Raw genomic sequence first — 25,753 nt, 5'->3', positions numbered from 1 at the left:
GCGAACAAAATACGAGAAAGGAAATTATGTAAACATTACGCGAGAAAACGTAATCTCCATCGCTTGAGAGTGGCCGCGTCGCATTAAAATTAGCAGCTACCCAAACTCCGCGCTCGCATAACGCAATATTACAAATAACAGCATGGCGGCGACGCGAGCCGCGCTCGAATGGTATACAGAAACCATTAATTAACGGTCGTCGGTACGTTTAATTGGTATTAGTTTAATTATCGTGGAAGCTACGAGGTCTCGAGGGGAATCGATGTCGAGGCAAGATGGCTGGATAGATAAATAAAATGGGAAAAGGAAGGGGGGTGAGAGAAAGAGAGGCAGGGGGGCAGATATTCGCAAGAAGATTGAAGAAAGAGAATCCCGTACGCGGATTCTCAGCGAAGAGAGACAAGGGCTGGACAAAGGTATTCGCGATGAATGAAGACTGTGAGGTAGGTACAGTTCTTCATTACGAATATTGAACGCGCATTTAAAGGAGCGCTATGCTTGGAAAATACAAAGAATGATCGCTCACGCTGCAACTTTCGAAGAAAGCGGTGGAAACTTTTGCGGAAAACGTCGAACGAGTTTTCTCGAAATATCAAGCTTCGAAATTTCACCAACTATAATTACGTCTTGCAACGATAATGAGTTTCTGAAATATATGAGCAGAAAGTTCTTACGCTTAAAAATAAAATTAGGTACTTTAGCTTTCGCGCACAAAATATTCTCATCTGAAAGTATATATTATTTCGTCGAGACTGCATTTGTAAAAATGTGGTCTTAGTTTAGAGAATAACGTGACAAATATAATTGTCATTACATGACGCAATATATATATATATATGATCATTCTTTTTTATTTTGACTTACTTTTCAGCTTTGGTAGGAGACGTGACAGTAATAAGTTATCGACGATAAATTTTTTGACAAGACTCGGAAGGAAAGATCGAGAGCTAATGGGAATATTAAATACCCTTCAAGATTTCAAGTACTTTTCGCGACCCTGTTCCGACTCCAGGGGGAGAGGAGAAAGGTGATGCGAGAAGGAGATAGGCCACGGACGATGGTGTGAGTGCTAAAACGGCTACGTGGAGGGTCATAATTAAATTTAGATTTCGCTGTGGGACGCAACAAAGGTAGGTGGGGATGGAGCACGAAGGGTTCCGGGAGAAAAAGAAGCAGACGGGCTGGCGCAGACGTAAGAAAAGGCGCGGCCTTCGTCGCGTTCTCGTAATTGAATTAAAATTTGAATCGTCGGGAGATGAGTGCCTTAAGTGCCCGCGACTATGAGCGAGGACGAAACGACGGAAGTCCGCCGCCGCGGCCTTTTGCGACTGCGCGCCCGCGCCGGCGCGGCAGCGTCTCGTCACCGGCAATCCCGCGTCGATCCCTTTTTCCGGCAAATTGTAAAAATGCAAAGTGAATTTTTTTACGCGCGGACGTGAAGTGCCCCCCGCTCCAGATCGAAGGATTCCTCGCGCTATGTACATTTGCCGGTAAAGGGAGAACCGCGTTACTGAAGCAATGAAATTTATTTCTTTATTTTAATTTCGATCTGACCGTCCTTTTCTCAATCTGTATCAAATTTAAATAAATCCATACAAATACGGCGCGTATCGTGTTATTTACGTTTCGACTGCGCGAGGATTTTACTATGTTGTTGTTTTACACAGTTTGTAAAATTGTTACAATTCGTATCCATAAATGTCCGTCACAATTATATTTTCCATTTACGAGCGAAATAAAAAAAATATTTTGCGTGTCTTATTTTCTTTTATAATATTTACCATAGAGTTTAATGAAAATTTCTTCCACTTTTTTTTCAACTTCGAAAATAAAACTTTTTATGCGCAACGCAATATAAAATATTTTCACAGAAATATAATTCACCGGAAGTTTTTATGTATGGCAGAACGATACAGAATTTCCTCTTCCGCGATTCTCTATATTGATTGGCCGGGTTGTTACTGACCAAAATGAATATCGCAGAAATCACACGTCCCATTAAATCGTTACAGGCGCCGTGCTATCGAGTGGTGAGTTTATTATGTTAGATCCGTCTTTATGGTTCTTGACACACTTCGGTTAAAGAGCCCATTACGATCGGCTGTATACTAGAGATTCTAGAGAATATCACGTAACTAAGAAGAGCGCGATGGCCAAGTACCATCGATGCGAGATTTACATTCTCCCGCTGTTCGAGAGCACACCGGCCTCGAATACCTCCGTCATAACGCAGGCAGAAGCCAAAGTCGAGGTCTCGTTGGTCCTCGGCGTTTAAAGTGCAGCGCTCGCCGAAGGATGCGAAACGTCAGCTATTCAAGTCGACGAACTTGGACTCGACTAGCATTAAGGATCTCTCTCTTTCCCCTTTGTCACTCGTGTTCCGCTTGCCGCCAACTATATTTTCCTTTCTTTTCCCGTCCTCCTCTTGCACCCGCCGTTGGTGAACGACTAGAATATCACTTCAAACCGTTTTGATTGGCCGCCAAAGTGACTGTTCGACATCGAACTCCTTTCGCTATTATCTTCGGATTGATTGTACACGCGGTAATGAAAGAATGAAGAGCTCTTCGCACGCGACCATAGTTTTGATTTTGTTTATCTTTTGAATTATTGGGTCAGATTTTTATTAAAGTCTAATACTATATTTTAATAATATTATTTAAAGATATTACTGTTTTTAGTTTTATTTTATATATAGCTATAGTCGATTTGATAGACATAAGTTCAAAAAAATCTAACAATAAGTTAATACATAAACGTTACTTTGTACAGTGAAATTATTTGCTTTCTGTGCAAATTATAGGACGCGATTATTATTGCGAATGTATAGATATCTGTAAAAATCGCGAATCTTATTTTTACATTAGGCTAGTGTGGGAATATATCTGTTTATTTTATTTTGTACTAGACAGTAAATTGACGAAACAAACACATGATTTACGAGTTTTGAGGTAGCAGATTTTCTAGAGTAAACAAAAAATTTTCATGAGGTTCTCCTATTTACGCAGCAAATCTGGCGTTAATGTTTTATAATGGCGTTGAAATCCGTACGTGCTTTCAAGTAAGAAAACGTACGAGTGTCTCGAATTCCACCCTGCGTGCGTGATTCTCGCGAGATTTTCGCAGGACTCTATCCGCAGTTTCAATCTCCCTCCCGCCGAAAGGAAGAATACGTACGTGGGGCTTAGGCGAACGAGAGGAGGGAATGAGGGCCACGCGTTCGAGAGAAAAGAGCGACCTGCACCGTGGGGGAACGTGAGCCGTGAATCAACGGACGATTCACAGCGGGACTCATTCCGCCGTTCTTTTATTCCTGAGACTTGTGGATTGATGGTATCGCTCGCAGATGGAAATGCGTGTAATTTTTACAACGTCGGCTCCGCGGCTCCGCTCCGTCGTCCGCCGACCGCGACGCAACTGCTGACGCTCCATCTCCCCGCGGTCTGCTTACTAGCGCGTTTCCGTAACTTTGCGGAATACGTCGAAATCCTCGAGGCGATTTCGCGCGAAATATTAACCCACGCCGGAACTTTCCGCCGAAGCACCACTCTACCGCGAGAGAAATTACGTCATTACTTGACGATAATAAATTTCTGTCCTAAGTGCGGCAACTTTGGGCACAACTCCGACAAGTTGAGGACGGTTTGTTCGCGCCGCGCGAAACGCGTATTGAAAATTATTCGAAATCTGCGAAGTAGCTTTCGGGAATTCGATGTTTCGTGAGTATTTCCAAGATTGTGTGTGTTCTCCCAATATTTCTTTTTTCCCCGCGCTCTAACGGCGGTTGCTCATTTCTAAAGTTTGCCGCAAACACGTCTTCGCGACAGCTATATTTGCTCGAGAATTATTCTCGAAGCATCCGATTCAGCCGATCTTATCGATCGGTGGCAGATGAGTGTCACTCTCGCCCCTCTCGTTTTCGATCTTCCTCGCTCCCTCTCATCCCCCGCCCGAGTGTCGGTCAATACGACAAATCCGCCGGCAATAAAACACCGACACGACCGCGCTGCCGCGTTCCTCTTTTTTGGTATTTTCCCCCCCGTTCTTTGTCGCTGTTCCTCTTTTTCATTTCGCGCTTCGTTCATCCCGCTCGGTCTTTTTTCATCTCGTTTCTCCCTCGCCCTCTCTCTCTCTCTCTCTCTCTCTCTCTCTCTCTCTCTCTCTCTCTCTCTCTCTCTCTCTCTCTCTCTCTCTCTCTCTCTCTCTCTCTCTCTCTGTCTCTGTCTCTGTCTCTGTCTCTTTTTGCAAAACTACCGCTAGTATGCATGTACGTGAGCAACGATTGTATGGATCGCGACCGCGATGTATGTGTTGGGGGTCCACCACCGAATAATAAATTATAGCTAGACTGTGTGCTGCGGATGTATTTGAATTTTCGGGCGTGGGAAAACAGCGCGATCAACGACCTGTTTGCCTTCAACAAAATATTGGAAAGCAGTTCAAGATATCGATGTAGCGCTGAAGTAGCGAAATATTCATAATATCCGTCCAATTTGATAAAGAAAACTTAGATCTTCTATTTATTGAGCGTTGAGCCAAATACAATTTTGCTTAAGAATATATGAAGCAATTTTTAAATAGCGACGAGCGAAGCGAGAACTTTGAATATATTTTATGTAAATTCGCATATAACCCAAGAATTGGAAGACGTGATTATTTGTGCAGTTAGATACAGTTAAGAAAAGGTACAATTTATTTACTTGAACTTTACCTTTTTTGCGGATACCCGATTAGCTTGATTTAATTCCGGATTTGTGCACAAAAGAGAATATAATGTACAAAGAATGTAATTGAAAATTTGCCTGACAATGAGAGGCAAAGGTGCGGCGTAACGCCGCGTAACGAACCCGAAAGCAGCGCGGCGGATAGAAGGAGCACCAGGTGGACCTTAATTAGCCGCGTTTTCCGATCAAAGTCGAGGTCTCGCAGACGCCTGCATTTAATATTAATCCCCGAGTCCCCGAGCGGCGGGAAGGAGTGGCGAACACGGCGCGATAGTGCGTGGTTGGGAGGTTGTTGGGCCGGGACGTAGCGATTCTCGAAGAGAGAGAGCGCGCCCGCAGCGTTGGCGCCCACGGAACGTTCGCCAATTCCGATCCGGCAGGCGCAGCGTGCGCCTAATTGGTCAGATTTGTAATCGGCTACAGAGAGCGTCAGGTCGATTCGGGTTTGGCACGGCGAGTGTTCGCCAGTTGGGAGTTGGGAGGTGAACGTGTGTGCGACAGGGGTGAAACAGGAGAGAGAGAAAGAGAGAACGTTGGAGAGAGAGAGCGAGGATGGATGGTTGGATTGAAAGAGAGAGAGAGAGAGGACGCCGAGAATTGGGGGGGGGGCGGGGAGACGGGAGGTACAGGGAGAGAAATTGCGTGGAAGAGAGATGGGGCGAAACAGGAACAAGAGAGAGAAAGACAGAGACGGGAGAGGGATGATCGCACACGCGGCACAGATGTGTTTGAAACATCGTGCCGCTCTAGCCATGCCTAGCCTAAATTTATATCCACATCCTCTCCATCCTCTGCGCGACCTTTCCTTCCTCCTCTCCGGCCTCTCTCTCTCTCTCTCTCTCTCTCTCTCTCTCTCTCTCTCTCGTTCATTTCGCGCCCACCATCGTGCGTCTCGTAATCCGCGCTAATTTAATTGCTCGTCGTCATCGATGGCCATTAACCGGGATAGAATTGTCGGCAGTATCACTGCCGGTACAAGGGCCGCCGGCTGCTGTGCGCACACTGTGTAGAAGAGGTAACGATGACATTATGGAGTTCTAAACTGTCGTCGAAGCATCGTCGCGTGCGAGGAGGTCGGGTTTTCCGTTTCTTTCAGAACCGCTCATGCGCTCTTTCCTCTTCTGTTTTCCTGCTTCGCGGGGTGAACATATATTTCTTTCACTTTAAGTATCAGGGAGCTTGAAGAAAGCGCGCTTGGAAAGAGAGCAGAGGTCTAAAGACCAGACAATATATAAAGTGCGAAAGATTAATATCAGTGTTATATCTTTTATCCGCACTTTTTTTATATCGTCTATAAAAGTTAGATTCTATCAAAAATGCTTAAAAAATTTCTTTAAAAGAATTTATCTGATAAAGTCTTCTTTTTCTTACTCGGAATATATGAAATTTTGAAAAGCGCGATATCGATGCACATATTGTTTCCGGCATCATCGACGCCTGATTATTACCTGCCGCGTAACGTCAGCCGATTGTTACGCGCACGGCCATCAACGTCCAATAAATTTATGGGCCCGTGGATGTAGCCCAGCCGCCTACGTTGAAGACCCTTCACACGAAATGTAATTGGCCAACCGGCCGAATGAGCGTCGAACATGTCGTTAATGTAACCACTGCTAAGCGTCGTAATAATCGACCGGATTCGAGGTGATTGGAAACATCGAGAAGAGCCATCGCTTTCGTATATGTCAGGATGATCTCACAAATATGTACATAGATATACCTATTTTGTTTGTTTTTTAATGACATACCATGAAGTCTATGAATTAGTTGCGCTAATCACACGATGAGATACTCGCGTGAGATATCGTTTATATTAAAACTTTTGATTGATAAAAAAATGAATATAGTATTTTAATACATATATTTATTAAATAGAGAGATAAAATATTCTTTTTAATACAAAATACGATCTCTCTTTCTCTCTGTATCTCCATCTCTCTCTTTACGCATAGAATCATGAAAATTTTTATTGAAAACGAATAGGGTTTTCAAGCTTTTAGATAAAAATCCGCCGTATCTGTATGCGCGTAGTCATAAAACATGAAAAATAGGGCACTGTGTGTAAACCGAGATGGAATATTTAATCGAATATTACGCGAGCGAGAGAGGGATTCTGGAAGGGGCGAGGATCGTTTTTTTGTTGCGCGGCGAGCGGACGCGCAAATGCGATCGAGGGAAACGTGCGTTGGGCGTGAATCGCAAAAGAACCCTGGATCGCGTCGCGGCCCGCGAATGAAAAGCGATATCGACGAGTATCCGTTCGCGCAAGAGCATCTCACTCGCCATTCTACCGAAGACGAATGCGCTTCACCATAATTAATCAAAGCGTGGCTCTGGAGGATCCAATTAGTGGCGAGCAGCGCGCTCCATTCGGAGACTGCCTCGAGAGAGCTGCCGCCGCGGCCAACGAGGATAGGGAATAATAGGGGATAGAGGACGCATTAAAGTTCAACCGAAAGGCACTAGTCGCGCGAATACGGGCCGCTGACCTTAAGCGAGATTCGTATAGATCTGTCGATTCGCGCGCGCAGCATCATTACCACGAGCTCGTTTATTAATAACGACAATGCCCGTCTCGATCACCAGAACGTAATAATGATCATTAAGAAGCATTACGCTATTCGATCTTCGACGGAAACAAAATATTAAAATTTAATTCATTGCACTCATTGATGAACGTGGCCATTTGTTTTATGATCATTCGGGCGCAATAATGTCGGAGAAATTTCGTTTCTTGTTTCTGATATATACTTAAATTAATTAGCCTGCCAATAATACCTGCTTTGATAATAACGATGTTCTCTTTTAACTCGAAATGCAAGGAAATATAATAATAATATAGAGAAGTATGTACATTCCCCTTCAAACAGGACGAAATTAAAAAAGCTATTACAAGGTAGGATTGTGTTGACGATGATGCTTCTTCTCGACCCGGATTATTTTATCTCAATGAGAACTTAAGAGAGCTATTATGCACGTAAATCCTTTTGCTGAAAGGCTGACACGTAGTCTTATTGTTGGTGGTGATGCATAAGAATATCTGAGTCATTAAAACATAAAGCAATGTGATCATTATATAAAAAAGCAACAATTTTCCTCGCATGGATAACAATCTCATAGTGAAGATAACTGGATAAGAGTGAGAAATAAATTTTATATTACGCGTAAAAAAATATATTACGCGGCGTTAATTATGCACTATTGAGGATGATCGGCAAAAGGGTGACGAAACACGCATATACTCTCGTGATATCAATGTTAAGCGACAAATCGAGTCGTTTTGCTTTCATGACACGCGAATAGAATGTAATTACCGTGATATTACTTGCACGGCTATTACGTTGAAGTCACGCAATGGAGAAAACTTATTGTGTGTGTACGTGTCTCTTAACGCTTATCCTGGCACGTTGTGCCACACATTAAAACTTGCTGCTCATTACGTACCTCCTTAATTAGACCAATCCCATTTATTTCCCCGTGTCCCGAATAGAAGGGATTCTTTTTTTATCCGCTATATCAACATAATAATATAAAGTTAGGTACGAAATTATAAAATTGCTGCGCGGAGATTGCATGATATCTGGAGAAACACATTCCGGCAAATGTCGGACATTTACGCTATTATACGCTGACTAAAGGTTAAAGATCAAATATACTTTTACGTAATGTATGTCATTATGCAAAGAATAAAAATGTCACCGAACGTCCATCTGCTGCTCCATCCCATAATACGTGAAATTAAACTGGTGGACGTAGGGAAAAAATGCGAGTGCGTTAATTATAGCTTTAAACATTTGAATAAATACTGCTGGTCAATAGAACGGTCGCTGAAGATTAATGAAAAACTTTTATACGTCGCCTTTCTCGATCGCGAGCATTACGTTGCATGGAAAATATACATCTAAATACGATATTTATGCCGATGGCACAATATCGTAATAGAACGAGTGGCGCTCGAGTAAATTCATACGTTCGGCAATATCTCTCTCGGCGAGTCCGCCGGGCGTTTACGGTTTTAATTTCGGCCCGGTTATGCAAGATCATCGCGGATACATAAATCGATGGATATAGAATCGCTAAATCGGTAGCGGCGGCCACGTTCAATTTTTTCCCCGTGTGCGCGCGCGCGCGCGCATTAGAGAGATATTTCGCTGGCAAAGAGAATTACGGCACTCGCCAGCCCGGGGGAGGGGGGGGGGCGTAATAATGAAAAACAAAGATCAATATATCATTATTCTATCAATATGACTCATTTATTGTGGATCGTTGAATCGAACGGGGTGGTCCAGGCAATAAAGGAAGAGAGAAAAGTGTGCGTGGGATGGATCACTGCGCTATTTTTTTTTTCACCAGGTGTAATTTTGCAGTTTTTCATCACTTTTGCTCCGCTCGTGCTCGAGGCATCCGGAATAATACCCGGAATTACACGGAATTCTGCGCTACGTGTTTGTAATGGGCTAAATGTGTCGTGCCGTTGGGGAGTGCCTTACTCCGACGCTTCCGATCCTCGGAAGTGAGCGCGGGGGTTAAGTAAACGGGAGATGAGGTGGGCAAATGTTCATACGTGGAAGCGGAATTGAAATATCAGGCCGCGCGATTCGCTCGTAAATGGAACGTTCGCCGATTTTCCGGATTGCGATGGAAGAAACGGGAGGCGAGCGGCGGGCACGCGAAGAGAAAACGCTGTCGTCGAGAAGGAAGTCGTTTCGCCTAGACGACACGGCGGCTAGTTCGAATGGCCGGAGGCGACGATATCGTTCGCTGTTTCCAAGAGGTATCCCTGCGCTTGGTGGTGAAGGGTAGCGAAGAGGATGCCTCGTGCGTTGTAACGCTGTAACGCTTTCTCTTGCGGATTTATTCGGCGATATACCGGGCAACTTCTTGACTCCGCCTCATGCGATGTCCCGACTTTGGCCTCTTTGGTCTTCCGATGACGGTCTGACGAGGATCGAAGGATAGAAAGGGCCAGACGCGAGTTGATTTCCTTATCGACGACGATCGATGTTTACGGCCGAGATATGCGCGGATGATCGGCGAACGAATTTTGTTCGGTTTGCTCGTGAACACCGTGAGTATTACCACCAGCCTGGAAGTTTAATTCATACCATGAATAAGCCTGAAATGTATGTTAATGCCTGACTGCGCATGGCGGTGCGATGATAAAAAAAAAGATATGGGAATTACATGGTGATAAATTTCCAAAAAAGAAAGTTAATTTATGTGGCTTATCCTCTCTTGGCAGTTCTGTCCGAGGTAAAGGATGATTTAATAACTGTATAAGTTAAAACGAGTTGCGAGGATTACCGATATTAATGGATTTAAGCAACTCGATCTCGATATAAATGTCATCACATACCTATATGTATGTGATGTATGAAAGATACGTATGAAAGATGTATGAAAGATCTACATGTATGTATGAAAGATCTACAATATTTTAATAATCTAAAAATTTAGACATTTTTTTCAGGATTGATACTTTTTGTTCATTAAGTATATTTACATTCTTTTTTAATTAAATTAATCAACGAACAAATTTTGCGCCGATAGTTCACTGTGAGCAATATTATTATCCTGGAAGTTAATGTATACGATAAATAATCTTAAGATGCATATTAATGAGTGTCGGATCGCGCATAGTTGCGCGATAATTATGAAGAAATAAATAATAATTACACAGCGATAAATTTTTAGAAAGAAAAGTTGATTTACGCGACTTATCCTCTCGACGGTTCTCTCTGAGGTTAAAGACGATTTATTTATATTGAAGCAATTGATTGATCGCAATAATAAAATTAACATTAATATACACGATAACACATCTCACCTCCACCGCCGCCGCCGTATCCGCCACCGCCACCGCCGTACCCGCCACCGCCGCCTAGTTTCCATCCTCCGCTGCCGAGTCCGCCGCCGAATCCGCTACTTCCACCGCCGAATCCGCTACTTCCACCACCGAATTTCCACCCGCTGCTGCCACCGTATCCTCCGCCGCCGAATCCTCCACTTCCACCACCGAACTTCCATCCGCTGCTGCCGCCCCCACCGTATCCGCCGCCTCCGTATCCACCGCCGCCGCTGCTGAGCGTTATCACCTTGATGATCTTTCCACCACCGCCGTAACCGCCGCTGCCGCCGCCGCCGCCGAATCCACCACCGCCGAGCTTCCATCCGCCACCTCCGCCGCCATAGCCGCCGCCGCCGCCGCCGCCGCCGCCGTATCCACCTCCGCCACCGAGCTTCCATCCACTGCTACCGCCGCCGAATCCGCCACCGCCATATCCACCGCTGCCGAATCCGCCACCGCTGCTTATATAACCACCTGTAATTTCGAGATCATGATCGATTCCATTATTTTTTATCGTATTCGAAAATTCCGATTCCCGGTTAGGTAGTAATCACTTGCAATTTGTAGAGAGGTGGGACGTGTATGTTTGCGCGATGTACGATTTATCGACTTTCTTTGTGCAACTGGGAGCTTGGTACCAGGTGGTTGCGCGCGGTCATGTCGGTCCGCAAATTGCCACGAGGTATTTTATGATTGCAACAAGGAGACTGGTTGCATTCTGCTGATTGTGTAAGTCGTCTCAAAGGGCAGGAGGCAAGTACAAATCGCTCTGGGATTAAATCTTATGAGCCCATTTAATATCGCTAAACCAACTAATTAGTAATCATATAAAAAATTAAAAAAGGAATATAATTTATGGTATCTGTCCATTCGTCTCGCTTGTAAATGCAAATAATAACAACAGTACAGCTGTTATTTCAAATGATAATTCTTGCCATGGTAGTAACGACAATAATTAATTTCCTTGCAATTTGCGATAACCTTTTGAAAAAATAATTAGTAACTATTGTTATTAAAAATTATGGGCATTATTTTACAAAAAAAGATAATGTCAGACACAGATACATCCTGACATTTTAAAGTTTTTGATTCGCAAACTTTTCTAATTCGTCCTATGTTCACAATTCGTCTTACGTTTAGTTATAAATTTATTTTAGAAATGGGATATATATATATAGAATAAAATAGAGATTTTCACGTTTATGTATATATATATGGCACTAGCGAATTGGCACGTTTACAGTCAGTTGCAACCACTTTTCGGATTCTGCCGTACCGAGGAGGTTAAAAACGCCGCGAACACTTCACACGCGGAACACCCCGCCGTAATCCCCGGCCGCCGTTTCCATAAGCCTCCCATTGTACTCACCGTATGCGGTGGCGACGAGCGCCAGCACGAGCGTGACTACGAACACCTGCAACGAGAGAACGGACAGGCTGAGAGCTTTAAAAATCGCAAGAAATTAATCTGCGCGAAAGAGTGTGTGCCACGATCGTTCGACATATGTATATTAACGTTAGGAGAGAGACGTGCGTATATATATGTGCGTATTCGCGTTTGGATCCACTTCTACGTACCTTCATGTCGGAGGTGTTTGATGCCCATCGTCGGGCCCGTCGGCTCTTTTATAGCTCCTGCCTTTCTTCGCGGCCGGGGCCCCCGCCCTTCCGTCTTCCCTTCCCCCCGCGTGTTCTTCTTCTGGATCATGAAACCCGACTTTCGTACCCACCACCGTCACCATCACCGTCGACTACGAAAATCCCCGTCCCCGTCGCCGCACCGTTCCAGACGACCGCCTCCCCACCCTCTCATGCGTCGCCGCGCGATAACGAGACGCCAGACGCTAATCTTGACACCCGACGGCCTGTCCCCCGAGATCGAGAGGCGGAGAGGCCTCTCGTCTCTCCGCGGGGACTCGCGACATTCGCGACACCCGCTCTCGGACGAAGAGGGGTGGCCGCGTGTGGTAACGCGGCGACCTCGTTGGCGGGGAACGCGGCGATGATTCATCGGCCAAGATAATCGCGCGACGTTCACGGAATATTCGCCTTTTCAGAAGGAGAACGTAGCCCCAGGGCGCAACTGCACGCCGATTGCGGAATCTCTGTTCCGTATGCTCGGCGCGGTAGTAATTATCGCGCCGGCGAATCGTGCTCGCTGGACCGGAAACCCCGGGACAGACGTTCTCCCAGTCTGGAGACGCTTCTTCAGTCCGGACACGCGTGCCGGCGACTCTTTCTTGATATTAACCCATCCGGCCTCGTTCTCTGCTCTCGCCGAGTGAGCAAATCATACTTGTACAAGGTGTTTCGAAAATGGAACTGTCGGGTCAGATCGTTGTAATCTGGAGTCAAAGACTTACCTCTTGTGTGAACCGAATTTTGATCGCCATGCTTACGCGTTTGAAAGTCTCCATTTATAATAGTATTAGATTGTTTTTACCTATTTAACATTCCGTGGTTTTTTTGAATTTATGAGTACACGAAACTGTTGCGTAATCTATTCAAAGTAGAATATAAAACGTCAATTATTATATAATCTGTTTATTATTTAAGCCATTGCCTTAAAAAAAGTCGCGAATAGTCTATTGCGAAATTTGTCTATTGTCTAAAAGATTAGATCTCTTATTTGTTGACTCCAGTTTTAGGCATTAGTCGCAAAAGCGAAAATTAGTTGTATAGGAAAGGAAAGCCTCACTCGAGGGAGTTGGCCAATGCGTAGACACGCCGCGGTTGCCGTGGCGCGGTGCGCGAAATTGTGCAAGTTCCATACGAGGAGATAAACATCTCCGAGGCATTTTTATCTCCAGGTGGTGATCACTTGGCAACGTGCACTCGCCAACGTGCACTCGCCAGGACACCGCCTCTATTATTATTAGAAGCTACGTAAATAAATTGCTATTCCTGTGATAATTCTTCTTAACGCAACAACTGATCGCCCGAGACGATCGCCACGGTTTCGTCAGGGGAACGTGTTCCCGATGACGTCGTATGCCAAATCGTAAAGCAATAATCAGATAGGAGCCATGGTCGAAGAATAAGATTAATGGACAATAACACTATCCGTGACGGAAAATTAATAACACCGTTTACTAAGTTAAAATCAAAATAGCGATGAAGACAATACGCCGATGAAAAGATAGCGTTTATAATAGCCGCCTGAGATTATTCATATAAAATGATAATGATAATAACTGCGAATCGTACTTGAGATAGTCATTGCTAATTAGCTAATAAATCAAGTAGCATAGATTAATAGCAGATTAATACCCTGATAAGTTCTCAGCATCAATATTAATATAACATCAATATTAATTCAACATCGAGCAAATATTGCGCAAGCCAGAGGAAGGTGCTTCGCCTCCATTCTTTTTTCCTTCACTTTTTAGTTGTACTTCGTTCAGGAACGCATCCGCTTAATCGCGCTTCGGGAAACAATGCACGAGGCGATAATGGATCGTCGCTCAGCGGCGATCATTCTTCGTGCCGGCGAGGTAAAACGTCTCGCGTGCGTGACTGTAGTTCGCGCTTTACTCTCGATCGCCGTACAAAAAGCAACCGAGATACTCTGTAGAAGGCGAAGGCCTTCCTGGCCTTTCACCGTGCCGATGTCCGCGCGGACGTGCCTGACCTCTTCGCGCTCGGTTAGCTCATCAAACCGCGCGATATGATCGATATGAGTAATTTGGATGGACAATGCCGGTCATTGATGGTATCAAGAATCAAGGTCGAGCGTACTCGAGGCAGTAATTAATGAGAGCTGTCACCCCGTCGTGAAGAGGAGTATGAAGAAGCGACAGCTTTGCACACACATTGACACGCGCGCACGTAATCTCTTATTATTTAATTGGTGCAACATTAATATGCAGCGTTTGCGTAATCACGTTTGGAAGTTCGCAAGACGCAAGTGCGCCTCTGAGATAACTGGCGCGTTCTCCTTGGAATGCATCGTTTGCAAACTTAACGGAATTATTTCGATCGCTTAGTATCTTGATGTCGGTGACTGCCTAATATCTAAAGTTCACAACTATCTCGACGATCACGTGCACGGTGTAATCGTAAAAGCGGACTACTGGCCTCCAGAAATGCGGAATCGCCAACCGACCTATCGAACCTGATCTCCGCTCTATAGTGAAAGTTAGACCGTATTATAATCCTGAGCAGTTTTAGCATGAGTTATGACAGGATGGCGCGCGCGCTAAGGTACCTTCTTTTATATAAGTATAGAATGTATAGGTACTGCGCCTCGTACACGCTAAATTCCTGCAGACTAAGGTGAACCCGATATTACGCGGTACATTTAAGGCGCATTATAAGGTAATTACCCAATATTACGCAGTACATTTAGTACAGAACATAAAATTGAAGACTCTTGATATAGAAAATATTGTAAAATATGCTTGTAGCCTTTTCCATATCAAGAGTACTTATAATCAATAACATAAGAGTTACGTTTATTCAAGACTCTATTTATTTTTGGGGCGCGCGATATTTAGGTCAAGCACTCTCAGTTTGCAAAATCGCGAAGAATTTATCTTGATCATCACTACGAGGATTGATACCGTCTACTGACATACTTCGTCGCCTTAAGGCAACGTTTCATCTCGCTGTGTGCATGATGATAATTAGATAAATCGAGTCTATATATATATATATATATAAAAGGTACATATCGCGAGCTTGATTTTCCTTACTCCTAACCGGGTTTTCCCTGATATACGTGAGCAAGAAATAAATGGCGAACATTATTGATCGAGGGAGGTTGTGTACGTTTGAAGTGAGTTGCAAAATGCGCGTGCATCGTCGACATCGAGAAAGGGCGATGGAATCTCTCTCTCTCTCGAGCCGCGGGATGCCACAAGTACGTGACGTAATATTACGTGCCTCACGGTCAGGAGGTGAAAACCGGTCGGCGCCTGAGACCGCGGGATTTTCTCGCCGGAAAAACCGAAGTGTACCCTCAGGCGAGAGTGTCGAGCCAGGTTCTGGATCGACGACCAGTATTCCGCTTTTGTTGCTGGTTTCTCAATGCCAAATATAATGCACCATTATGCACGGAATTGAGATGTATGATCCAAGAGCATCCCGGATTCATCCCGTCTCCTCTTCTAAAAACAGCTTCCACAGAACTTGAGCTCTTAAAGTTGAAAGGATTTTCTCATTAGCGAAAATTGATGGCATACCTAATGACAAAGTAATAATGTCATATATTAAAGAAGAAATTGTCCGTACGAAGTTTGAGAAAAAATATCATTTAAATTAAGTAAAATTTAGTTTTTAAAGAAATATGGTTTAAAGTTTAATGTGCGAACTTTGTAAAATATAATTCTTCTGACATTGGAAGATTATGGAAAAGCTTTTTTTTTAATGGCTGAAACGTGAATCACATTTTTCAAGATTTAATTACGATTACAATTATACGTAAATTTCGGAATTCCAAAACTCTGTTGTCGTTATTAGGACTTGCACGCGTTTGGAGAGCGTCAATTGCACATTAAAAATACATGTGTCGAACGCAGGTGCAAGCGTTGCAGGTCTTGCGCGTCTATTCAAGTGTTCGTATCATATATTTGTCAATGATCGATATAGAATCAAGCGGCGATCTAGCAAGTTGTCGCCCTCGTTAGAAGTTGTTCAAATGCATAACGAAGCGCTGCGCGTGTAGTTTGACGAGCAGTGCAAATAGGTGAAACTGCCGGGAACAGTGTGACAGAGTGACCGAATAAAGCCGACGTAAAGCCGACAGGTCGAGCTCGCATTTACGGTCAGTACTGTGCAAATCAAATCCTGCTTACGTTTTTCAACGTGGTCGTAATGTCACTTCGGGAAAATGAATATCGCTATCTTTGAAACAGTAAAAAATTTATATAATAATAGTCCCTTCCTTAATAAGCATTTCTAAAATTAATTTATAAATTTAAGTTCTATTTTTAAAAAATCCTGTAGCATCTGTATATCTTACTTGAGAAATATTTCGATTTCTTAAGGTTTTATATGTAATATCTGTTTTCATCTTATTTCTAACATACGAAAGGGAGCTCGAGGATTGCAGTGTGCGAATAATTAGATTTACCTGCGCAATACGCATACGCATACGAATTTCGTAGGAATAAATGCAGATCTGCATCCGATGTTTCGTTCTACACGGCGGACGATCTTTTCGCAGGATTATTGGGTTATCGTCCTGAAAATCGCGACCTGCCACCGCTCGTTACGAGGACAGCTCGGGCGGCAACTCCGATAGAGGCGGTAATGAGCGGCATTGTCTGTCGGGCGGTGCTTCATACGTAGCTTTTCCCTCCTCCGCGTAAGGATAATTATTAAGTGTCCCGGTTGTCGGCCATTATGCCGGCTTCTTAATACAGTACTGTGTCAGCTCTGGCTGGTAATCTTCTTCATCAGGAATTGCAAATGATCTCGTACCGCGGAAACTTGGTCGCTTAATATCGTTGCCGTGTAATCGATCGATTATTATGATTAGATGGCGACCTCTAAAATTAGCTAACGTTATTTAATTTCAAATTTCTAGCGTTTTGCAACTGCGAACGCCGTTTCGTGTCGCAAAATCCGTCGTTTGCCTTTCAAATTCAGAACTATATAAGTCTATGGTCGTTATACGTTAACCGCAAATAGACTTTAAATCGATACACGCGCAATAAATATACAATATCGGTCTTTTAAATCATTCCGCTCGCGTTTCTATTCTGAAATCTGCAGCCGCGTCGTATATTGAATGCTCGTGTCATGCAAGCTTGAAGTCAGCGCGCAACTCCTCAAGGGATAAGCTAATGTTACCCGGAACGTCGCGTGTGTCACAACACGCTATGGAACAGATATAACAATCGAGGTATTTGTCACGGTTAAGACTCAACGAACGTGCGCATATAACACATGCTGGGACGCGGAAATGCATCTTGCTTATTACGAGCGACACCAACATTAGCGGAAAGTCCAATTAAAGCCGGATCTGACGCGAAATCCGAAAATCGGAGCGTGATACGTGCAGAGAAGTTGCGGATTTGAGTGCGTCACACTTATGAATTGATATCGCAACGCGGATCATGGCTAGGAACTCATTTCAACAAGAATCGTTAAATTATGCCTAATGACGGTCGCTTCACGCTGTAGATGTACGGCTACGAGACAGGCGTAGCATTTGAAATAAATTGCAAATTGGCTGCCGTATGAAAGGAGGGGGGATTAACGCGTTAATGTACGGCTCTTGACGCGTTGCGTCGTAGTGCGCTATCAAAACAATGAGAATCGCGAAAAGGGGAACTCTCGCGAAGGTACCCACGGCAATCTCTTCGTAACCGGCGGACAAATGCCGGAAAGAGCTCTAAAATCCGCCGAGGCAAGGCTACGTTGCAGACAAAGTATGCCATGCAAATTCGGCCTATAAAACGTAGGTAAACGCTAAATGCAAAGCAGAGATGAACGATCGACGGACGGGGGTAATGCGCGACTGCGAAAAGTCACGCGATATTACGATAGAGATGTATAAATTGCGCGGCGACAAATGCACGCGTCTCGTTTTCGTCACTCCATTTGCGGGTGCACATTCCATTATTATAGATATTTTTGAGGAAACGTTCTCCCACATCGGTTATTTTGTTATTTCTGTTGGGATATAATTTGAAGATTTTTGTGTTAAATATATTACGATATTATGTTGCGCGATAATTAAAGTTGATAGGGTAATATTTATCCACTACATTTTCCCTATGAAGGTATTATCGATACATATATATTCTATGCAAGATTTTATGTGTATATAATTAACGAAGCTGATTATTCTAATAAAATTATACATACATATCATTATATATGTATATGTATAATTTTATTAAGGTAATAATCTATTCATTAATTACATATACAGAATTGCACACAGAATCTTGCATTAAATATAATCAATTCGATGATGTGTTTCATTTTCATATAATATATTCAAAGAAATGTGTTTCAATCATGAATAGGTGTATTAATCGACAGATTAAGCGCTTCGGAACATAACTGTGCTTGATAAAATCGGAAAAGGGGGGGGGGGCCAAACAGCGCGGCAGATGGCTAGGAACCACTTGCGCAGAATCGGCCCTTAGCTCGCAACCGCGAATTACAGTTCGTACGGAATTCAAAGGGGTCCGGGCATAAATGAAACCCGGCCACCAACTATTACGAGACACGAGGGACGAAAGAGCGTGACCGGTTCGGACAAATTGCCTCTCGATTTATGGCGGCGGCCATGAGAAGCGGTCGCGGTGGTACGGGGCACGATTTGTGACTCTCGTATGCGGGGAACGCCCGGGCGTAAATACACGCGGATGGCGGTGGGGAAAAAAAAATTGGATCGTTCGCTGCGCAGCAACATTTGCCGAATGAAACTTTGACCGAAATTCTCCTTCTAATTCGATAAGCTCGCATAGCGTGCAATATCGACGAGTGCAATCATGATAGTTGAGAATGAAGATAAAAGGATCTTTAAAAACGCTGGTGTAATAGTGTTCCCCGCCCCTTTTCTCACATATGCACACACACTTTTCTTTCTTTCTCCAGTTAAACAATAATTCATAGATTTTCTTTTTATAGTTGTTATCTATATTAATCGCTACTTTCCTTGTTTTAAAAGTTTTAAAGTGTGTCTTATACGTTTGAGAAGACAGCGTTCCAGAACCGTCCAATAAATAGCAATTTATTTTTTCATTTTTTCTCTCTTTCTCTCTTCTTCTCTTTCTCAATTACAGATTATATAAGAAAGAGTCGAAAGTTGTGCAAAAGAAAAATTCTATATAAAAACTGATAACAGTTACTCGCCTGTTCCGCGTATGAGGATAACTCAACTTGCGTAAGAGAGTGTGTAAGAGTACGTCGCGTACTCATTTCACTCGAAGTAATGGCAGTAACAGACACACTGACGCGCGCGAAACCAGAAACATTTTCGGACAATACCGTCGTCGTCCGTTTCCGGGTTACGTGTTCGGCTCGGTATTTTGTTGCATGTAATTAAGCAGCCAATTAAAACGATACGAGCACGTGCGTGACTAATTGGACTCAAAGGAGTCGATAACAAATCGGTAAAGTTCTCTTTTTCTTTATTTCGTCGCCGCCTTCTGTTTCTTTTTCCTTCTCGTCCGAAAATGTTTCTGGTTTTCGCGCGCGTCAGTGTGTAGTTACTGCCATTACTTCGAACGAAATGAGTACGCGACGTACTCTTGCACGCTCTTACGCAAGTTGAGTTATCCTCGTCAAAAATTGTAGATTGTCGCGGATGTGGAAAGAGTAGACGCGCGAGGTGTCTCAATGACGAGTACCGCGGCAGGTCGGGTGACGGAACGTGTCGCATGTCGCGGCGTCATCGCAAAGGGAGTATCTACCCGAGAGTATCTAATGAATTTCATTAGTGACGGCCGTGATTAAACCGGTAAGATTTTACTTGTCTTCGGTGACGTCGCCGTCGCCGTCGTCGTCGTCGTCGTCGTCGTTGTCGCGGTAGTGACTCGTGAATCACCGCGCACGTCTATCAAGAAATCGATTCCGCTTCGGTGCCTCTAAGCACTTTAAGGACGCCCCTCGCGAGAGAAGTTGAAGCCGCTCCTATCTGCAACTTAGCTCACTCCTTTACGCGCGTCTTTACGCTCGCGAGCATCGCCCGAACGACTCCCGACGATGTTCGAATTACTTCGAGTTCCTGCTGACATTCGTGTCTTCGATATGCCACTTTTTTGCACATTGCTTCTCTTAGCGACAACGGATTAATTCACTTTAGAGAAATTGCCATTTCGGTGCTAATAATGTTCAATTTATATTCTATAACAGTTTTTGATCTGTGTATTATTTTATCTATTTATTACAAGTCATGAAATGTAAAATAAGAAGAAGTGACAATTGAATGTAATCTGAAATACGTCAATTAAGCCATTAAGCCATTAATAACTTAAGAAACCGATATCTTTTTAGCCTTTTGTGAAATTCGATTTTGAACAGTCCACCCTTCGAGGAAAATTTTAGTTTAAATATTAACAATTGTCAACGGTATTATATATTAATCTCGAAGTGTCAGCGAGACCTTCGATTTTGTGTTCCTCGAAGCTGATGTTTCGATTAACGATCCAGGCGAAATTACACTTGTCCATAGACGAGAGCAAATTTTGCAGACGCAAAGACACGTTATGAAGTAGCCACTTCTTCGCGAAGATTTTCCTCTTTTGAAATATAGTGGCGCGTCTTGGCGCACTATCGTCGCGTATACTCCCTACGGAAAAACTTGAACGAAGGGCTCGAGGGCCTCCACTCGCTCCGTCGACTTTGACGATTCGACGTCCCCCCTCCCCCCCCCGACGAAGGGCCTCTCGTGCCAAACGAGGTGTAAGCATCGAGGGTATTCGCACGAATTATCGAGCGAGAGACGACGGTCCAGGTGCTACAGAAATTGATTTTCTACCTCTTCTCCGTTTTATCCACCTTTTCTGCTTCCTGTCGGCGACCCCGCGCCATCTTCCGCTTCTCATCCCTTCCTCTGTATAGTTACATCCTATAATTGCGATCTCTATCTCTCCTTTCTGTAATTATTACTTTTATCTTCCCGTCAATCTCTCGTACATTTCCACGTATTCTTCCACGAACAAAAATTCCTTGAGTTCTTTGCGACGAAATTTAATTACCACTAACCATACTCGTGATGTAATTTTTATCAAACGCCACCGGCATTGTGTGTGTGTTGCATTGGCCTTTGAGAAAAACCCGAGGAAAAACCGCCGCAGGCAATGAACGCTTAGTGGGCGACGTGTTAAATAAACCTAAACGAATATCCGGAGTTGACGTTTTATCAGGTAAAGCTTGTTTTATCAAACGTGTCAACGTCTCCCTTGTAAGGTGGCCTTCTCTCGCGCGGTAGAGGTGCATTTCACGTGCATTATGACGCCGCGTTATAGCTGATGCGGATCGATAATCTCGCACGTACAATCGCGATTGGTAAGCGCGCCGATTGATCGGGGGAGGACGCGCGTAGTGTTAGCGCTCGGTTCAGCGACGATCCATCGCGTCGATCGAACATCGGTCGCACCGATGGACAGCTGCCAATCGCGGATGTAGCAATCCGAGCTCGGGCGGTCGACGCGACAGCGTCGACAGGGCAACGCCGTCATCGAATTCCACTCGAGGAATCACGTGAGAATTCTGTCGCGCGGGAATTCGAGCGCTTCTCCTTTTTTCTCCCCCCCCCCACCCCCCCCACCCTGCCACGCTTCTCGGTTTCCCGACGCTGGATATTCTCTACCGAGCTTTTCCACCGGCATTCCCGGCACGCCTGGACCGATGACGCGATCTCGGACTTCTTTGCTCGCGCGCGATCGTTTATCGGTGTTAGAAATTTCGACCCACCCGGTTTATTTTTTGCCTCCCGTTCTCTGGTCTTGCACACGAATTCCTGGCCCAAAGCCACAGCCCCTTCGCGGTCCTGAATTATTGGACGAAGCGAACACTTTAGCGCTTTAAGTAATTGCCGGTCACATCGACATGTATTGTACGAGTATTACGTATAACTCTGATATATCGTGAAGCTTAAAACGACAAGATTTTAATGAGCTACATGAAGTTTAACGAGTGCGAGTCTCAAGAAAAATAACTTCGAAGTTTCAAAATCAACATTTATCTTCGAGATATATTCAGAGACATTAATTTTGATGTGTAGATTGTAGAATATATATCAAACCGTCGCACCGTGCGTTTTCTTTTGACTGTAATACTAAGAATTAATTAATAAAAAATTCAATTCGTAATTAAAATTAATTAAATTTTACTGCAGATTCTTGTATATCATAAATATATTGAAATATGTGGCTTTTAAAAGTATATTAAAGATTTTCAGTTGTACCTCTTGTCCGCGATAACTCGCGTACGAAAGTGACGAATGCAAGATCGTGATCGAAGTATTAAGCGTACGTATCTCAAATTCTTCAGACGCATTTTCTTCTAGTTTTCACCACGTCGAACTTCACTAAGAATTCGATTCCCCGCGGCTGTGCGCGAAACTTATCGCTATCGATCGTTCTTTCTCCGCGCGGGGAAGAAACGCTACATCATCCGCCTTGTCGATCACGCGGCTCCGGGCAATTCCTCGCTCTCGGCTAGGCCGGAGAATAGATTCGTGTTTACTTTTCTGGAGATCGATTTGCCTCGCGGAATATTTTCCACGGCTTTCTGAGCATTCCGCAGCCGTCTATTCGCCGATTATTTGCCGTTGCTCGCGTAGCTGAAAAATGCGAGCAACGTAATCGACGAACACGCGCAGTTTCGAAACTGTTTCGGCCCGCTGAAAATCAACATTTTTCGTATTCATCATATTTCCATTTACCTTCTGGCTACAATGTGCCGGTACGGATCGTGAAGCAGCGATACAAATCGGCCGGGATAAAGTTCCAATTTTTGCACATAATTACTTTGACGTTATATCTTATTGCCTTTCGAGAATTTTTTTTTGCTTTTTTTGTTTTGCGAAAACTGATGAACGCAATTATCAGGGTTAAAAGGAGATAATTTGACGCGATAAATGGAAGTTTAACTGCGCAATTGCATATCGTAACGGGCCACCGATTCGGATAATTGTATACGTCGTCGATTCAATGGCTTTTATTTCTGGAACATAAAGTGATTCACCGTTTTATACGCGGCTAAATAATATAAAATTAGCAGTGACATTGTTTGCGTTATTTTTTTTATGAAAGCTGCTATTGAAAACGGAGCGTAAATTGCGGTTTTCACAGTAAATTACGTCGGAACGTTCCAAAGCATGAGCGTGTTACTAAATAAAAGAAATGGACTTAATTATGTTTATTGATATCAGTTATAATCTATTAATATATTGTACGCCGATTTGCATCCGCAACATTTTTGCTGTTTTTTTTCCACATTTCTATATAATTTTTATATTTTATAATATTTTTTGTTAACTGCTTTCGCTTCTCTTTCATTCCAATGTGTCATCGTCATCAATTTTCCAGCTAAAGGAGCTGTTCGTCGTAAAGTCCATTCGTCACTTCGCACGTTTAGATTTCGAAATTCACGCATAGGATTGTGACTCGGCATGGGAATTAGCATGAGAAAAGAGAGAACAAAGTTACCAAGTAGACCGGCACTACTTCTTTGTCTCCTCGCAGAATATGTCAGTGATAAAAAAATGGAACAATCCGAAAAAGGCATTTATCCTTGACACGAAATATCGCGACGCGCGAAACTTCCGTCATACGTATTCCGTCATACGAATTCGTAGCCGACAAACCGAGGTTCGCAGGCGAGATTAATGTAATTTGTCACACCTGCGACGTTCGCTCTTACCGAGCGGTGACACGTCATACATTGTTCTCGAAGATATTTTTAATTATCTTCAATCGAAACTGTTATATCCATCCTCTCGAAGGATAAATTTATGCCTTTGCGAAGATGATTTATATGTGACGTTCGTCGAGCGCGCGCCGTACTGATTTATCCGGGAAATGAAGTATTAGTCGCCGCATACGCGGAATGCAGGTATTGATCCCCCGCCGCGGCATCGTCGCCCGTTTTACGTACGCTCCTCTAATTAATTCTATCTCGGCGAGACGAAGTGGTTTCTCGTGTTCTCACGCCTGTGTTCCTCTCGACGCAACGCGCGCGAGGGATGTCATCTCGGCGCCACGTGGAAAGCGGCGGGCGACGCGGCCGAGTAGTGCGTGCGCCCCGCCGCGCCGCGCCGCGCCGTATGACGATCCCATCCGCTTTAATTCCTAATTACTGAACGGTCGCGACGCAAATGTCCGTTGATTCGAATGCGAGTCAATTGCAAGCAAATCTATTGTGTGCTAAACCGCTAATTGTCCGATCCGGTCCACCAATCGACCCGAACGGAGCAGTCAGTTCCGTCGTTTCTGCTTCCTTTCGGAAGCCTTCCTGCCATTCTTAATAATTATTCCCAACAGACCGCGTTACCGCCGAAAAACTTTAATTAGTGGCTCAAAACTCAAATTTGAAGCGGCTTGAAAGTTCGAGTTTTTGTAAATCTCTTATCTTAAAAGTGTAAGTAGAGAGAGAGAGGCGGGAGGGAGAAGAGAGAAGGAGCTTTAGTCTTTATTCAGTTCCGAGAGGAATTTAACTTTAATGAAATCTTAACTTATAATTTAATTATAACGATATCTAAAGTTAAGAGTTAGAAAGTGAAGGAAAATGACTAATTGAATTTTTACTAAAGGATATGAATCTAAGTTCAAAGAGATCGTAAATAAAGTAAGAAAGTATAGACATTTTTTTATCATGTTTTACGTACCGTTTATTGCACAATATTTCCCTCGCTTTCACTTTTAATTACATACATTTAATATATGTTAGTATAATAATTAGTATAACATTATATTAGTTTACGTGCGCGTTTATTGTGTGTGCAGTAAAAAAAATTGTTTTAGAAGGATATGAATAAAGTACGCGACGTAAAATATTCTATAACGGGGAGCAGTTTGGAAATTGATGTTTAATATTTCAATAATTGATTATTCATGTCTTGTTCACTTCGTCGATCACGGTCACGTCGGTTTGTTGCACAGAAAAATCCTGGTAGAATCGCCCACGCGTCGAAGAATTCGCCGTTGACAATCTGCTTACGATTGCGTCATCCAGACCGAATGGGATGCGTCGCGTTGAGATAAAGTAGTTCGGCGGGCAAAAAGGACCAGAGCAATATCAGGGAGAAAGTACCCGTAACTCTTGTGTCGCGACCAAGCTCGTAATCGTTAACTCTCGCATCGGCTCGCGCGCTGATTGCGCAAGATCGCTATACGAGTGCAATGGCAGAGCTGCAGCGGCGTTGGATGCAACTGGGGGGAGGTGGGTCGGCCCCCCTCCTCTTTCTTTCTTCGTCGTCTCCTTCTCGTTGCCCACCTCGAGTGCACCGTGTCAAGGCTATCGGAGGCCGACGACATCGCGCGTTCCGTAGTCGTCACGTCCCGATGCTCTTCGATTCTCCGCTCGTTCCTTCCTTATCACTGACCGAGTGGAGGCAACGAGAGGGAAAGTGGAAGCGCGTTACGCCCGTCTGTCAAACTGTCAGATCTCGTTGGGCGAACATTTTGAAGCGATGAGTCTCTTTGAGGATATCCCTCGAGATTTATGGACGAGGTATAAGATTTACGCTTAGGACACTCACGAACTCTATTTT

At 43.9% G+C, this 25,753-nt stretch overlaps 2 long non-coding RNA genes across 2 annotated transcripts; both read right to left on the bottom strand.

The window, feature by feature from the left end:
- Window positions 1-8,950: 8,950 nt before the first annotated feature.
- Window positions 8,951-10,880, bottom strand: LOC139776749 (uncharacterized). Its single transcript, XR_011719168.1, has 2 exons — window positions 10,552-10,880; window positions 8,951-9,810 (listed from the first exon to the last, which is right to left on the bottom strand). It is a non-coding gene; the product is annotated as an uncharacterized lncRNA (long non-coding RNA).
- Window positions 10,881-10,888: 8 nt separating this feature from the next.
- LOC139776748 (uncharacterized) lies at window positions 10,889-12,454 on the bottom strand. Its single transcript, XR_011719167.1, has 3 exons — window positions 12,151-12,454; window positions 11,942-11,987; window positions 10,889-11,046 (listed from the first exon to the last, which is right to left on the bottom strand). It is a non-coding gene; the product is annotated as an uncharacterized lncRNA (long non-coding RNA).
- Between the last annotated feature and the right edge of the window lie 13,299 nt (window positions 12,455-25,753).

This window comes from Temnothorax nylanderi, unplaced genomic scaffold (assembly GCF_030848795.1).
Source record: "Temnothorax nylanderi isolate EJ_2023f unplaced genomic scaffold, tnyl_v1.0 TNYL_tig0127_pilon, whole genome shotgun sequence".
In the NCBI taxonomy this organism is placed as follows: Eukaryota; Metazoa; Arthropoda; class Insecta; order Hymenoptera; family Formicidae; genus Temnothorax; species Temnothorax nylanderi.
Note: the sequence above shows the minus strand (reverse complement) of the source record. Positions and strands in the feature narration are given on the sequence as shown.